This window comes from Anticarsia gemmatalis, chromosome 13 (genome assembly GCF_050436995.1).
Source record: "Anticarsia gemmatalis isolate Benzon Research Colony breed Stoneville strain chromosome 13, ilAntGemm2 primary, whole genome shotgun sequence".
Taxonomy (NCBI): Eukaryota; Metazoa; Arthropoda; class Insecta; order Lepidoptera; family Erebidae; genus Anticarsia; species Anticarsia gemmatalis.
In genome coordinates, this window is record NC_134757.1 from 11,256,145 (window position 1) to 11,274,530 (window position 18,386).

Genomic DNA, 18,386 nt, shown 5'->3' on the forward strand with positions numbered 1-18,386 from the left:
ATTGATACAAACTTTATTTAAATAACTAAGTTACATATTGTACCTATATTTTTAGTATTAAGATTCACTGCAACTAAATAATAAGAGGTTTCGTTATAAAAAAAAAACAATAGTCCCTTGAAAGATGTGTCTAATATATATGGAGGATAAAATATAACAACCTACGAACCTTAATAATCATATTATGAAAAAAAAGAACTAATCTCACTACTGTAAAAGCATAATCGTGAAAAATTGGCAAGCCAGAACAAAAAAGTCGTAACCGACATTGTTTGCGAGCGCAAATATGCAACGGTTCCAAACAACTAAGGCGCTTAACACACTGCCCCGCACCACGCAGCGTAGCGCGTGAATGCGTGTTCGAACGTTGCTTGTAAGTATCTCCGTTTGTATGGAAAACACGCACAGTCTAACACACAGAAAATGCATCCACGCGCTTTCATGCGGATCACGCGCATACACGCGGAGAAACATGCACCCCCGCGCGTAGGTGCGGGGCGAGACGCAAGGTATGGCACACCGAATCCCGCAGTGCCGCGCGTGATTTTTATCAAGACTATCGTGATGCTCAGTACTGCACGACCACCACAGAGAACGGCAAATAAATGAGAGCCGCCGTGCGTGAATCTACAAAACACACCTACGCGCGTGAGTGCGCAATAAACCCGCACGATGATGCAGATCTGCACTCCCGCAGGAACGCTCGTAGGTGCGTCGACACGCAATATGCAGCATGATGCGGGGCAGTGTGTTAATCGCCTAAGTACGGCCAAAAAAACAAGTGAACAAACTAAATTATCTAAAACAAGCATTTTAGAATTGTGTAACTTTCGTGAATGGCCAGTCTTGTGTGATGTAGAGTTAATACAAATTTGGATCTTAGAGGACATATAAATTTAAAAACTTTTGTTTCAATGTAATATTTTTTTTACAAAGTTTTTGCTAGTAATCTAATGTATTGAGAAACTTTTGATTGCTGTTGTTTTGTTTTTTAATATTGTATCATGTATATGAGGGGTATAGAATCCGCAACTTTTAAATAAATTCTGCAATTTTTATCCTATTTTAATATCAAATCTGACAGTGATTATATATAGTATGAACTACTATATAGATGATTTTTATGGGATAGGAGAATATTTTTTTAGTTTATTAATCTCTACAAATAATTTAAATCTGAAGAGTTTATTTGTTTTGAATGTTTTATCTCAGGAAGCATTTGTTCGATTTGAAACGTTTTAAAAACGGAGCCGTCTGCGGCCGTACGTATTTAGAATTTAGAGTATGATTTGAAACATTCGCGAACACCATCAATAATAATAAAATGTAGAATTTATAAATAATACAAAAAAATGTTATTATTAATGTTATTAACAAGCCATTACAATCCATAATTCAAAACTAATAAACAATTCCATATCCACCCTAATACTGAACAGTTCGCTTTATTTCTTTTGTCGTCTATCTCAGCTTCCACAGGCTGTGGCAGTTGGCATACTGCCAAACAAATGTTACAGCTCAAGTTGTAGGCTTGAGCGAATTAAGCTAAGCTAATTATAGTTGGCACATCTGCCACTGGCCAGTTTTGAAAAGAAAACTTTTTTGGTTTCAAATTTTAAAATGTCGTTTGGGTTTTTGCTTTTAAAATTTGAATTTTAAATTGTTTCTTTTTTTGTAGTGTTGGTTTGATCTTTGGATAGGTTAAGTTAAAGATGGTTTAAATACTGAAAGATTAAGTTAAATAACTTAAACTGATGTAACCGTAAAATTATCTTACTAAGCTAATATGGTTGGCACAGCTACCACTGGCCAGTTTTAAAAATAACACTTTTGATAAGTTTTTTGGTTTCGATTTTTAAAACGTCGTTTAGTTTTTGCTTTTAAAATTTAGTGTCGGAATTTTAAAATTGTTTTGTTTTTTGTAGGGTTGGTTTGACCTTTGGATAGGTTAAGTTAAAGATAGTTTAAATACTGAAAGCTTAAGCTTAAGAACAAAAGCCAATTTAATGTAAAAGTTATCTTACTTGTCTCATGTATGCCAGAACTGCTACCCCAAAATTGAAACCAATTCAGTTCAGTTTTACATAAATGCGTAACAAACAGTACCTCGATTCTCTACCACTATCGACTACCGACAACCGGCTAGCTATCGACATTTGACATTTAGAATGTACTGCCAAAATGTTTCCTACGACACCCGTCAGAGGCGCTGATCAGATTTTCATACAAAATTTCTCGATGACAGTTCGGTTGTCGGTAGTCGATAGTAGTAGAGAATCGAGCTACAGGCATAGCAATTTTAGCACCTAGCATAGTTTAAGATATACTTCCTTCCGCACTATGATACGATGACAACAACAACTTTGTAAAAAAGGTAGAAAAGTACTGCAATATTGTTCATAATACTCTTAAATATCTCATTATCTGCTAATCCTCTCGCTATCTCTCATAACCTAGCGGGTTCATATTCATTTTGAGTTAATATAATCGTGTTATATTAGTTCGTATGAGTTATACCGAGAGTATGAAATGGCAGCGGCCTATGTTTCAAATTCAAACTGTTTATTTTAAATTTTAAACGAAATTATTTTATGTTTGGTTTTATTACCGATTTATTACGCTTAGGAATAGAAAGTCAAAAACCTGCAGCTTCAGGTTTTTTTTACACTACTTAAAAAGTACAAAATGTGGAAATAAAAAATGTACCGAAAAAATTGCAATTGATGTGCATTTTGCATGTCTCCATTGATCATTAAAGTATGGGCTATAAAATATCGATCATAGATCTTCTTCGTAATCGTTCAATCCTTAATTGCTTGCATTGATTATCATTGCTTAGTAACACGATAATTTATTGATCGCTTACCAACACGTGATCCAAAATAGATACGCTAATTAATCTACAAAAAAAACGTGCTCACAGCCAATTGTAGTAGACTGTATTGTAGTAGTGTTTGAACTGAGCGTCTTAAATCAGTCACAGTTAAGCCATGTCAGAACCCTTTCGGGTGGCTCTATCAACTTGGACACTAAGTTGACCACTAACCATACGATAAACTTAAAACAAAAGTATAAAGCGATACAAACTAACAAATGACTGCAAAAGCCTAAAGAAAGTAAAACAATATAAGTGTTAGCACAAGTGCATAACAGTGTGGTCTGGCGCTGTTCCAAGTGCGGCTTATGTGTAATGTATGTTGACCTCTGAAGTTTCATTCGTTTAGAACGTTTTATATGAAGGAAATGTTGTGTTAAGTTCAACTTGAAATAACGAGTGTTTGAAGAAATGTTGAAAGTATAATGTACTTGGAACTGCATATGGGTGCAGTATTTTGTTTATTAAACTGTAGTTTTAATAAGACTTAGCTGTTTTTGATGGCTGAGAAGTGTGTATTATGAATGATTAGAACTCAGTAGTAGTCTCGTAATTCACTCCTAGTAATTCTGAGCACAAGGGCTGGTCAGAGATCGATTTTTGTGGAGATCACAGGGCAGAACTGGACTCCAAGGCTTCTTGGATGACTCTGCGTGAAACTATGATGTTCCGACCTTCATCATCGGCCTAGCCTTTCTTCAAACTTTGTCGGATTGACTGATTCTACTTGTACGATTCAATTCAATGATACAAGTTCTTTATATGCACCTAAGTACATAAAAATAGTGCTTATGAGCAATTTAACAAAAATCTACGACAATTATTTGACAGCGCCATACTATTTTTTCACTAATCGCTTCTTTACAATGCCGATCAAAATAACGCCTTCCTCAATTCTAAAAATGTGACATTTAACTCAACTCAACTCATCACTAAAGACAAAAACTTAATTAAAGAAGACCTTAAATTCTTTTACACGTAAGGATGGAATGCCTAAAAAACCTTTCTTGCTCACCCTTCAAAAAGTTAGGCATGAGTGTTAATTACATTTTAAATTTCAAGTGGATATTAGGTAGAGGTATGTGGACCTTTGATCAGCGTTGTAAAGGTCGAAGTTTGAAAGGACTTTAATAAAAAGATTGCTATTTTTATTAGGCATTTGTAATTGGTTTTTGGTACCATTTAGAATGTTTTCGAAGAATTACTACATTTTATTAAGTGATCAACCATGTTTCAAAGTTATTCAAGCAACTCTTTTTTTATATTTAAATAAAAAAAATTAAATAAATAAATAAGTAGGAAATTAAAGTTCGAGACATTAATAACGCACGTAGTTAAACAATATTTTCAGCAGATTTGCAAAGTATCCGATTATAATGCAATAACAACTATTAGCATTAGCAATCACTGCGCCAAGGAGGCAGTCATTACTATTTCTTATAACACACAATTTCGAAAAGTCATCGGTACACTGGGTTTTAATACTAGACCACTTGAAAAGGAGGTAAATTATTGTCTATTTCCTCAGTAAAGTCTTTCGTTATAAGTAAAAACATTATCTTTGTTATAATTTTTCATAATATAATTATTTTATGAATAAACTTTCCTGTATTAATGTCATAAAAACAACCTTTGAAAGAAATAATTCAACTATAAAACGGACATTACTTAAGACAGTGTTCCGCTTTACTAAATTTATTCCTCTGGACTTAACATGTATAATCGTTGGGAAAAAACCTTCAAGAATTTCCAATTAGGGACGACTCTACTAAGTATATTCACAGGAATTGACGTTTAATAGGCCGTGGGGTGTAGAGATGTCAGGGGTTGATAATTCCACCCTTGGGGGTGAAATAAGAAAATGTTGCGCGCCCCACCAAGATATTTTAAGTAGCTCTTATTTTCCGTTATGTTATTATGTATGTAATGCTCTCTTTGTTGATGGGGTGCTCGCAAAGAATTTTGCAAATAATTTTGAGTTAAGACGACGGAAATATGTATATGGAGGTTTTGTAATGTTTACCAGGCATTTTCTTGGCAATGAAAGTGTATAAATTAGTTAAAAATAACGGCAAGAAAATATAATATATTATATCAAATTAATTAAGAAATAATAAATTATATCAAATTAATTAAGAAATAATAAATTATATCAAATTAATTAAGAAAAAAAATTAATATTTTCTTCTAATTTTATTCAATTCCATGTGTATGAAAAAAATCACCCAGTTACATCTATTCTGACTGAAATTCATTACCGATATTATTTGACATGCAATTGATTTGCAACTATGGACTAAATTACCTTGTCTTTGAGATATTTATAAACCATTACAAGCTTGTAAAGATTTAAAGATCATAGGGAGTGACATTCTTTGACCTCTATTGGAACAGTCATGATTTAATAAATGCATATTAATTAACTGGTTGCGTAATAAGGACAAACAGTACAAAATCTTTGAAGGTTAAACTTATTGTAAATTACGAATTCAAATAATAAACTAGTCTAACACAAAACAATATTGTCTACAAAGATATTTTATTCCCAACACAATCTAAGCACGTTTGTGACTACAAAGTCTCCCTAATCTCAACTAAACAAGGCACATTCGTTAAATCAAATTCTCTAATTTCACATTGGCAATACTGCATTGTAGCGGCCTAATGAGGTGGGTTAGAAAGCACCGAGGCGAATATTGAAAACGAAATTCGACAAACGAAATTAGTTTGCGCGAAATTATTTTGTGTAGCTTATTTTTGTTTTATTAAGATATTGTTATTCAATTTTGTGTTAGCAAATATGTTTTGATGAAAATGAAAATAAAATACTAAAAAAACAGTAAATCAAATAAAGAATACTTGTGGATTTTTATTATTTGTTATTGATAAGTCTTTATTTTTATAGATTATTTTTATTTTATTTAAGATAAGAATATAAATCTTTATTTGATTTAAAATTATTACAAGGTATATTTCTTTTATTATTATAGTATTACGGTACGACAAAAAGATGATCATGTACAAAAAATGTGAATTCTTTTGTATTGTTATTAATTCTATTTTAAAAAAATTACATTATCTAAACCTACTTTTACAGATGTATTTGCGGTTTTCACAAAAATCGACGACAGACAAAATTAACATAGCAATAAAGCTTACAAAATTAACTTAAAACCATTAAAACACGAGTCATGTACTGATCAGGTAACTTCGAATATCAGCTATTAATTAACTTAGCGAAAACGCCGTAACGAATCGACAGTCGCCCGGTTAGGGACCGGGGTTTGATGCCGGTCACGTACAATCGGCTTGGCAGTCACCAGTGCGGCGGATAACTAAGTTTTATGCCCGGCTTTACTCGGTAATGCCTTTACGCCACTTTGAGGGGCAACGGTATTTGATTTAAGACCGCCCAACTTATTTAAGCTTAAGTTTTTAGGGTGGATTTTAAGCATAGTGTGAATGAAGGGAAGAGAAGCCTATTTTTTATTAAAAAAACCAAGAATTAATTTGTCAGTGCTTATTTAACGCTTTGATGACTAAACTACTGAACAGTCTATAGCAGAGCCTTAGGAAAATAACTGAGTGTTATTCGTAGATTATTTGTACAGTGTAAAATTTCATAAAGTTTATTAACCTTTTCAGTGGAGTTTAGAGGCTTTAATAAAAAAATAGATAATTATGTTTCAATATAAAAATCATATTCCTTCATTAGGAGTCTTAAACTTTTGCCACTAGACTACCACTGGACCATCTCAGTTTTTCCGTCTACGAAAAAAGCCGAACTTACCCGAAGTCCAATATCCATAACAGAAGCAAAACTTTGACACCGTACAAAAACTTTTATATTGAAGTTTGTAAGAAAAGAAAAGCATTTGGTATAGCGATAGCTGCGGGTATATCTATTGAAATTTTATGTTCTAGAATCTGGTGACAGATTTAATATGTGTTCAAATATTTAGGATCACATTTACAAATAATAACTACTATACTAAAGTGTTATAACATTAAGCCAACCCGCACTTGGCCAGCGTGGTCGACTCGAGGCCCAACCCCTCCGTCATTACGAGAAGAAATCCATGCCCAGCAGTGGGACATTAATGGGTGAAAATTTATTTATTTATAACATTAAGTATTGGTCTACGTAAACGGGGTCGCGTGCAAAAAACTGTTTAAAATGTTCTCCACTCGTCAATCGATTAGGCAATTTGTTTGTAGATAGTAATTATTCTCTAAAACAATTGTTTTTATTGATGCATTTTTTGTAAAACTTCTGTGCCAAGCCGTCAAGTCAAAATCCTTGCAAACAGACAGCAACTTAATGTGGAAGAAAATTTTGACGGCAATAGATTCTTCATAAATAATTTCTCCAAGAATGTAAACGAAAAGTCAGAACGCCAGAGAAAGTACGCGAGATATTACGGTAAATCTTCTAGTAAAACACAACCAATGACACAGCCAAACAAAATTATAAATAGAAAAGTACAACAAACAAAAGCTATACAAATACATTCTGCAATAACAGTCGCGAAGGGTCGTTTTTATATTTATCTTGTTGAAAAAATTCGCATTCGCCCTCGGGAAATATGAGAGGAAGACAAATCGTGAGGCGGTCAGGTTCGCCACTTGAAAAATGGGGTTGCAGCCTTCAGATGGGAGGCTTTTTTGACGTTAACTCGGATTGGATTGAAAACTAAATTAAAGTTTTGTGTACACTACAGATAGATAACGGAATGCGTCTCGTAGTATTATATTAATTTGAAAAAAACGTGTCCCACTACTGAAAAGTTCTATTCTACTGAAAAGTTTTTTTTTATAAATATTATTTGTTCATAAAGTCATATATTACTGTACTTACTAATTGGAACATTTATAAACTAAAAATTTCATTGTCAGTGCAATTAAGTAGCAATTTTATTGAAAACAGTAATAAAATAACCTTGTGAAAAGCAATTTCGTTGCATTATAGAGCATTTAAATTTAGACTAAACAACGAAGAGAAAACTACAAACTACTCTAAATGTTGTCTAAAGTACAATTTATGCGTTATTTTTGCGTTTCTAAACCATTTGCACCATATTTAATTTACAATCGCGGCTCGCAGATATTTCCAATTTGATCCTAAATAATGTGTACTTCCCTTTGTTTTCTCCAACCAAATAGTGTTCGAGGTATCTATTTTGTGGAAATAAATTAAGTTCGTGAAGAAGGTCTTCATTTAATTTGGGCTTAGGATTCTGAGCCGCGATATAAAATAAGATCCCCTTCAGATAGCTAAGTGTAAACTAAATTGTATCGTCGGCTTGAAGTGACGACGGCTTTACTAAATTTCACGGTACACGGCTTTACTATAGTCCAACAACTTGGTACAGAGCCTTGTGTACGAAGTTGGAAGACGTATACAAAATTCAGAATTTAAAACATTATAGGTTTATGTAACTAATTTTGGCCAGTTTGATACAGCTATTTTATTTTTGAAATGTACAAAATTTACTAGGACTCAAGGCCTAACCCCTACTTTGTTTTACATTTTTATTTTTCAGAATATTTGAAGAATCTAGCTAAATCGTGAAGGCAAAGGCTCTTTACTAAGTCATCGGACTATAATTTTCACGGTACGCAGGTTTTCAAGGTTAGAATTTGTAGTACAAGTTTGTTCTACCTACAAAGTGTGTTGTATATGTTATTACATAAAACTTAGGATTCTTGGCGTGTATACTTTGATATAAAATTAGAATTCTAATATTAGACATGTTCCATTTTTGTTATAAGGAATATTCGTGGAGATTTGAATTTAATTAGAAGAATAACTACCACAATAGCAATTTTATTAGCCGCAGAATCTCTTTTAGATATACAAACGACAGACACGAAATATACTACTACTACTATTTGTCAGTCACACATTCTTTTGTTTGGAAATTGAACCCAAGACGCCGTGCACCTAATAAGAGGCGTTTTAAGTATTTTAACTATTGCACCACGTCTCGGTATTAATGAAGACATTAAAATTAAAAATCTGCTTTTTAAGGCCTTGATTAGTAATTTGTTTAAAGAAAATTACTAGTCAAGCCGCCTTTCACATCACAAAAGCAATCCACTCAAAAATAAACGACCAACTAGCGCCATATTTCATCGAAACAAAGAATCTACGAAACGTATTCAGAAACAAAACAATACAACAAAGATGAAGCTTAGTAAAGCATAAAAAGATATCTCCTATGAATCATTGGAGACGCGTGAAAACGAATAATGGCTGAATTAAAATGTAGCTCATTTATAAAGCCCAATCTTGTGAACAATGGGAAAGGAAAAATAAAAACGTATGGAACGCGAATGAAGCGGAAGGGAGAGTTGTATTTTTATAGTTTTTATGATTTTGAATATAGTATGTATGAAACTGAATAAAAAGTAGCGGTTATCGAAAGAGTCAAATTGAATAGTAATGACTATCATAAGTGTCAAAGATTTGATTTATATTCAATCTATATTTATATTATATAATTTAGATTTCCAACACGAATGATGACGCAAAGAAATTTCGACACTACTACTTCTGTAATCATTGTTTACTTGAACCTCTTTTGGCCTTGTCAATCTAGTATTATAAGGTTTTTATTGGGCTTACCACCTACAAAACTGTTGATCTACTTTCGGACGAAAATTTAAAATCGTACAAATCGAGAGCCAGTGAGAAGAGTGAAAATAATCAGCTTTCATAAAACATTTCACCGAAATTTTAAACTCAAACTCAAACAATGAAAATCGCGAAATTTATATACATCAAGTACCGCGGGGTAGTTCGAAAAAACTAAAAACACAATGATATAGAGCTTGTTCAAAGTTGATGAAATTTCACGTACAAAACTTTGTTTTCTACATTAAAGATGATTTCAGACTAGCGTTTTGTACGCCCATAAAAGCCCTTTGCAAACCGTATAAGCGCGTAAAGGCATTACTTTTGCCACACTCGCGGCTTGTACAAACGTTGATATGATTGTAAAGATTTATATATCATAGGTCCTAGTGGACGCTGGAGCTTTTCGTGGGGGGCAGTAGTGGGTCAAAATACTAGTGATATTTCCAAAAAAATGTATAAGAAATTTGTTTTACGATTTTGTTTTTTTTTTATAAATGGAGAAGTCTCTAAAATGTTGGAAATCTATGGTATAAACCAATTTGATATTAATCGCTACTACTCCCTATAGTATACTATTAACCTTCTATCAGCTCCAGCGAAGAAGCTACTGCTCACGTCTGCTAAAACGACCGAAAAAACGCAAGTCTAAAACCGCCTTTAAACCGTAACGGTTCGTTCGGTATTATGAACAGATTAAAATTTTATTAGCACAGAGGTCTGGAGTCGTGTTATTGGAGTGAGAACAAAAGGGTATGTTGTAGAGTTCGGATCGAGGTTGATCGCAAAACAACTATTGTATGTACAATTATTGGAAATTTCACGTGTGATAGTCGTACCAAAGTTGTACAGTATTGTTTGATTTTAGTTTCTACCGTTCTGATTCGTTTTGTACAATTAGATGATGCTGACGTAAAACGGAATTCGCAACAATTTTGCTGTCGATTGGTCGTTCTCTGTTGTAAATAGAAGTCAAGAAATTGTTTTGAAACTACTAATCTGACTACTAATATAGCACTGAATTATTGTAGCAAGATAAATACAACAAAAGATAACCCAAACGTATTTTCGTAATTATAGAATCAGTAACAATTACTTATAATACACGTTAACTTTGAAACTGATTTGTGTGTTGCCTCAAATTCGAATCTACGACCACTCCGTTATCACTACTCTTCTCAAACCATAAGAAAAGAAGCACCTTACAATATTTTGCATTTTAGCATATCAATTTTTCTTAAAGTACGTCTATATTTCAAAAAGAAACGGCTACGTCTTACCAATAACTCTGTCTTCTCTGTCAGTCCCTTCTAATGGTCCGTGAAGCCCCGCGAAGCCTCCGTGAAGCCTCCGTTATGATCCGTTACGATATAATAGTAAAACTTAACTGCTTCCCACTTACAAAGGTTGTGGATGCTTTGTGTAATTCTGTTATTTGAGAGACCGTTTGTAACTGACCGTTTGTTTCAAAGCTTGGATTTAAGATTTTAAATGATTTGTTACGATTTACAAGAACTAGATAAAAAAAATTGTATGTATGTGATTTCAAAAGGTACCAAGGCTTTGCAGCTCAGCAGTGAGACATTTAGAAAATCTAAAAACATATTAGGACAAAATTCCCCTGGAATTATATATAATTGGCTGTACGAGCAGTGTTGCATACAAAAATTACCTAACATTTTAGCAAATCTACGATTAGAATAAAATTATCGAAATCCAGATTAGAAAATGGGAAGGTTACAAAACTTTCTTGAAGTGACATTCTGTTGAGGTAATAGGTAATTTTGTAAAAGTTTATTAAGTTCTAAAAAATTTAAAGCCTCATATTCATTTTCTCACATTAGCACTTAAGATATTTGAAAGTACTGATACAGACTCGTTAGCTAGAACTACACTTGAATCTTTTGCTGTATCTCGTGTAAAAACGAGAGCTCTAATGACGTAGAATACAAGTAGGTAAGATAAGAAAGGGTGTTATTGCTTTCTTTATTGAAGTTGATGTTTTAATAATGTTATAGAGTAGATGAGTTCTTAATAAGGTACTGCGACATTTATTTCTAATAATGGTAGAGAGTAGATGGTCTTTAAATAAGGTACTTTTTTGATCCTAGCCTTTCTTCCAAACGTTGGAGTCGGCTTCCAGCCTCACCGAATGCAGCTGGCCTCCACAACCCTGGGCTTTAACACGATACCCTTCAGTAAGACTGGCTGTTAGACATACAAGCTTCTGACTGCTGCTAACGACTGTCAAAGATCTTTGAAAATATAAAATAAAACATTATTCTGTAAAAACATAATCGTGTATATTTAAACCATTTACAATAAAAAAAATCACTCGAATACCTGGCATTTCTCATAAAATAAATGTAACATAAATGAAACAAAAAAGGACTATTCTCATAAAAAAGAACTACAAAAACTAGTTTAGCTTTATTTCTATTCTACTTTCATTTAAATACCTGAAGGGGATAGATAAAAGGTAAACTTTTGTAACTAAGTAACTGAAAGATCGAGGGAAGCTATCAGAGAGCCACAGTTTGAGTGAAACGTTTGTTATTTACAAAGTTCTATCGGATCAGTTACATTGTTGGGATAGACCTTTGATTTTGTTAGATATTTGGATTCTTTGAGTACTTCAGTATGTTTACAAAACTAGATACTTTTTAAATACAAATAGTCATAGGAATTTTGACATACGAGTAGAATCAGATGATGAAAAATATTTAATCGGTACTTAACCACTTTTATTTGTTGTGAAAGAAATTGGATGTACCGTTGATGTTATGAGGCGCCCATAGCCAGTTGCGCTCACCGGTCGGTAAACGCTCTGTGGGTTAAGCAAACCTAGGCGCGGTCATTCCATAGATGGGTGACCGCATAGTGGTATTTGAACTGGGCGTCTCCGTGCTTCGGAGGGCACGTTAAAAGTCGGTCCCGGTTGTTGTCGATTAAGATAACAGTCGTTAAGCCACGTCAAAGGCCTTCGGGCGGCTTGAACAACTTTGACACTAGGTTGACCACTAACCATACGATAAGAAGAAGAAGACCGTTGATGTTGCATAAAATCCGTTTTAATTTATAAAGGGGGGCTAGTTTAGTCGTTTTTTGCCGTAAAATAAGCCATGTTGTGACGACACAACACGTGAATTTTCAATTTAACATTTCGATGTAATATTTTTTACTACTACCAGACCAAAATAAACAAACGATTATGAAATGTGCTACATTAGACCAAAAAAAATTGCCATTCTAAATTCACACTAAACCCACAAAAAGCTACAGAATGCAACAAACAAAATCTCTGGATGTACGCAAAAACTACAATAGACATAACAAAAATATATGTAACAGCAATATATCTCAACTTAAACCAAAATAAAAGGGGTACTATCACGTTATGTAAAAAGAAAAGTCAGATCACTAGCGGTCCCATAAAACTACACATGCAGAGTAGTGATGCAAAACATTCGGATGAAAAACATCGATTCATATATCGATATGTGTAGTAGGTGTATAAGAACATCTTAAAGGAGTATTAACGTAACCATGGTTAAGTCAATATTTCATATAAGATAATCGATTAATAAAAAACATATAGTAAACCCTGTAGAAACAAATTCAAATTCGTTGTTTTCTGAAATACATTACTTCAAATAGTTATGAGAACACGAAAACTATTTAGAAGAAGGTAGGACGATAAGTTATGAATTATGTTATAGTATAATATGAGTCTTAAGCGTGATTGAAAATAATTTCTTCCTTTCTGGATGTTGATACATAGTTTACTTATAAACTAAATAATATATATTAATATTTTACAATTATGAAAATCTTGCTGTCGACACTTGATGTCGCCAAAATATCGATGTATAATGTGCATCTCTACTCCAAGCCCATTTCAACGTAAAAAATTTCGACACGAAAGTGCTCTCGGGTACCGCAGTATTTTGATAACAAAAGTGGTCCAATGGTATTTTTATAGGATGTAATAGGCTCTGGATATCGCCTCCGAATAAAATAAATGTACTGAATACTTCAAGATTATTGGAATAATTTTCTCGGTTAAGAAAATTTGTTGGTGATTGAAATAGCTGTTGACGGTTTAAAGTTGTGGAATTTTGAGTAAAGTAATGAATATTTTGGTTCCAAGAATTGGTGTTGTACACAAAATTAATTTCGTCTCGATTGACATTGAAGACTCTAAGAATGCTAATTGAACAAAATCGACGAATGGCGAAGATGATTTGTTAATTATTCCCGTTACATCAGTGAATCCTAACTTGTATTGTAATTTACAGTGGTGTATTGACTGTAATATATTGTAATGGAACGGTCATAGGATAATATGTACATTTCATATATAATTTCTAAGACTGCATTTGGCCAGCAAGGTAGATTCAAGGTAACTTCTCCCTCGTTCGGTAAGAGACCCTTACCCAGAAATGAGACGGTAATGTGTGATTTGGAAAAACATTAACAAAAAGTTTAGGAACCATCAAAGGCTTACGTCGGTTGTGCTATGGGTAGGATTTAAAAAAAGATCATTAAGTCGCAAATCCAATGCTGCAGCTATTGGGCTACTGCCGCTTATTTTAGTATAAACAAACACCCATTACTATACCCTTTATAAGTGATCGTATAACTTTATTCTCATTTGTGGTCATCTGAACACGTTTTATGTGTGGCGGTTGTAAAACTAATCTGATTCTTTGTTATGTCAACTACTTGGTTCACTATTATGTTTTTGTTTGTTTGTATTTATTTACGTTTCAGATAGTGTTATCAATTAATTGAAATACGAAAAATGGAGAAAACATGTGTCAGCATAAAATACGAAAATTGTTTTAAAAATAGTAGCTCCGTATCTTCTAAACATATTGTGGAATTGTGTCTCTTCGTTCCTTTTTGTGGCGACAATTCTTAAAACAATAGTTTATATTGGAAAAGAAACCGTAATATGTAACACTGTGACCAGTAAGTTAATCTACAATAACTTCAAAATAAAATTCATATAATTTATATTACATTCACACGAAATACCTTAAATTGTACTCCATTAAACTAATAAATCCCCAATTTGTACGTGCGCTACAAAATTACTATAAAAGATTCTAAGCATTGAAACTTGTATACAAAATATTTGCGCGAATTCAACGTCGAATGGCCACTTAAAGAGTTTAAATATCGCATCAGATCGTATCAAAATCCGTTGAAGGCGAGCTCAAACTTCAAGTCGAAACTCAGAATTACTTGAGAAAGTCCCGCTATAAATTTTCTTGAAACGCTTCAGAGTATTTCATAAGGAAAATTGTAAATAAATTTGGTTGTAGGGCTGGAGGGATTATGTTGCTATGCTTGCAACTTAAGCCGTTTTTACCGATGAAAATGTTTATACTTGCGCTTCGTACTTATTCATTTCGATTAATTTTAAAAGTAAAGCTTAGGTACGTGAGCGTCGTGAAAAGTATGTGTTTGTTTTTTTTTTCAAATGATAATGGCTGAATGGATTTGAATACCTAGGGTGAAATATTATAGCCTATGGAAGGACCTATGTGTTTTTTACGCAAACGGAGAATGTTACGCGCGGACCGTTATTGGAAATCTTCTTATCGTATAGTAAGTGTTCAACCTAGTGTCAAAGTTGTTCAAGCCGCTCGACAGCCTTCGATGTGGCTTAATGACTGTATTTCACACATTTGGGTCACTGCATTTGTATCGCAATTCTTCATTCAAATTATATCGTGGTACGTAAAAAAAATTAATAGGTTTATCTGAAGCTTTGAAAACATGGTCGGCGCCTATATACTTTAAAATAAAGCTGCAAATTTAATATTTTGTTTCCAGTAGCATCCCTAAACAAAGAATTTGATCAACTCGGCTAGTAATCTCGGAGTCCGTGGGGCGCGATATCTTACTATTTACTTTACCCCTAATTCTTAGATGTTTATAATGTCCCTAACGTTTTGAATCAATTGAGACAAATTCCGTATTCCGGCTAAAATAGTTTGAACTCAATTTAATTTGGGAATTTTGGGACATATTTGTGTTTAAGGCTTTGACTCCGTTAGCAAATTCATACCAATTTACAAAGTTATTTTTACATCTCGATTTAACTTTTATGTTGCAACTCTAAAACCACCAGTGCAATAAATGTTTGATCGTTATAAAGTAGTTATTTGCGTAAAAATAATAATCTGCATTTTTTTACAGCTATGACAGCTAAGATAATATTATTTATTAGATTTAGGTGCTTATTACTAACCCTCTCTCGTTCGGTAGGAGACCCTTGCTCAGTGGGACAGAAACATGTGAAAAAACAAAATTAAATACTATTTTTTTAAAATTATATGCACCACCAGTTTAATTCAACTTCAAGTTCAACCACAAATCATGTTGGCTGATGCTTAATTTCGTCCAATTTTTACTGCCTTCAACTTATTTTTAGCAACACCTTTCGCTTTATCCTTGTTGATACATAATAAACATTTCCTCTCCACACCAGCATAAAACAAGCAACAACCCATCAGTTACCAACAAGTGAGCGAACATCAACAAAAGGTATTGATATCCCGCAGGAATACTTATATTATATCACAAAAAGTCCCGGGACCACGCACGCAAATCTACACAATACGCTGACTTGCGTGCTACGTAGCCGCTTGCAAATAAGTGACGATGTACGGGACGATATTATTTCGACGGGAATACAATACTATATGTACGAACGAGAAGGTTTTAACATTTGATCTGTGGTTGTTCAAGTGATATTCACCACAATTTTGAACTTTTATTTCTGTGCTGCCATCTGCGTGTGCCATTCAGTTGCATAAAATTAAAGTTGTCGATAGATACTAGATCACTCAAATATTTTCTGTTTTTTAAATCCCGTATTCAGAATTCTTCTTGTGTCAAAACACTTATCAAAGGTTACTGTTACTGAAGAATTATATTCAAAATAAGCTAAATCATTGTTATTTATATACAGGTGGCAAATACTTTTTCGAATAGAATCAAGTAGAGCTCAAGAATTCTTTAACAAAGTTACGTCACGAAATGAGTTAATAACGTCACGGTAAGATCTATAAACACAATAAATTGCTAGCAGGTGTATTGACGTCACAAATTACGTGCCGACAAATATTGGCAGTAGCCAAAAGTTGTTTAATTTTTTTCATTTTGATTACGAAACGTTTCTATTACGATATGCATAAAAATTTAGATTGTTTTTTTGTTCGAAAGCTTAGATACAGCTGTATTTGAAAATTTCCTACGATTGCGATTATATCTACGTTGTTGGCTTGGTTTAACAAGAATCGTTGTTTGTATTTTCGGTCCCAGGATACCTCTCAAACTACGCGTCAAATGGTTGGTTTTCGGGGTGGTTTTTTAGTGGTCACGCCACATAAACCAGTTTTTTTTTTCTAGGAAAGGCATCCGAAGGGATTATTTCCCAGTTTAAAAAAAGGTGAACAAAAGTGCCAGCAGCAACTAACGCCCCGTATATTTTCAAACGAAGAGAGGTCTCGGCTTTATTTCGGGTTGATACCGTTTTATAAACGAGATAAACCTTCGGACGGAGGCATGAAAGAGATTATAATATTATCCTCAAATATGAAATTTTCTACAAACGGTTTTCAAAATGTCATACACCATTGAACTTAAGTTGGGGAAAAAGTGAAGTCTAAGATAAAATGTATGGAGTCGTTTTTATTTTCACACGATTTAACGTTATTGCTACATTGAGATCGATGTGAGTTGAATACAAAGGAATCATTTTGCGGTTTTTTGCGATTTTTGCCTGAACGAGCTTTTTACGAAAAATTTATTTAAAAGAAAAGTAAGTGATTTTCTATTAAATTTCAGGTACAAATATAAAAACTATGTTTATAGCAGTGATACTTTTTGAAAGTCTAGACCAAAGTTACAAAAATCTGAGATTAATTCTTATGTTTTATACCTAAAAGTTAAGTTGTGAACATTCAAGATAAAGGCGGGTCAAGTAACAATATGAAACTTTGATATCGGGCTCAGCCGCGAAGTCACTATCAAAATAATCATAGGAATGTGACACTATGTAAGTACGAGCGACAGAATCCAATAAAATGACATGACGTAGTTCGCGCGTTTGTAATTGCCCGAGTATAGCAACTGGCACTGTTTAACCGTACAATACACACGAATTCTTTAGTAAGTATTACTTTTATTCACAATTGGCTTGAAAAATTAAACAATAACCGTTACGTAATCCGATAAAAGAGGTTTTCTTTTATTTGAAAGGTTTATAGCTTTTCATGTAATATGAAAAGGTTCTAACGCAAGCCTGTATAACTAGGAACGTGTGAATACGTTTTGTTTTACTGTTTTAAATGTAATGTGGAGTTTGTGTTTTGTTTCAGATTACGTAGAATTATTAATAATTTGAGTAGAATGCTTATTAATTTACATCTACCATGTGATACTTTAGATTTAAAAAATCTAATTGAACCCAAATTAACACAATAAATTTAAACTATATAGGTATGTTTTACAAGTTACATTTTTTTCATATGGATTGTTTTGCTAGTCATTATTTGTTCCGTTTTTCCCTATTTGAACCGTTTTTTTGTACATCGAAGAACGCATTATTCAACAACAAGACCCTAAGAATTACATGTTTTTTCAAAAATTAAAAGTAAAATCACCTCTTTAGGTCCAACTTCTCAAATGAAATGGGCATTCCTTTAGAGTAAGATAAAGTATATGAGAACAAAACATTTATATGAGAATAAGGAAATAACATAATTAAACACACATCACAACAGTTTTATTAATAGACACAACCCCATCACATCAGCATGTCTCCATTCAAACTTCATACAAAAACGGAACGGATCT

At 33.2% G+C, this 18,386-nt stretch overlaps 1 protein-coding gene across 2 annotated transcripts in view; it reads right to left on the reverse strand.

Moving 5' to 3' along the window:
* tn (tripartite motif containing protein thin) overlaps nt 1-18,386 on the reverse strand; it is a 107,698-nt gene that overhangs the window by 69,815 nt on the left and 19,497 nt on the right. The window lies entirely within an intron of this gene.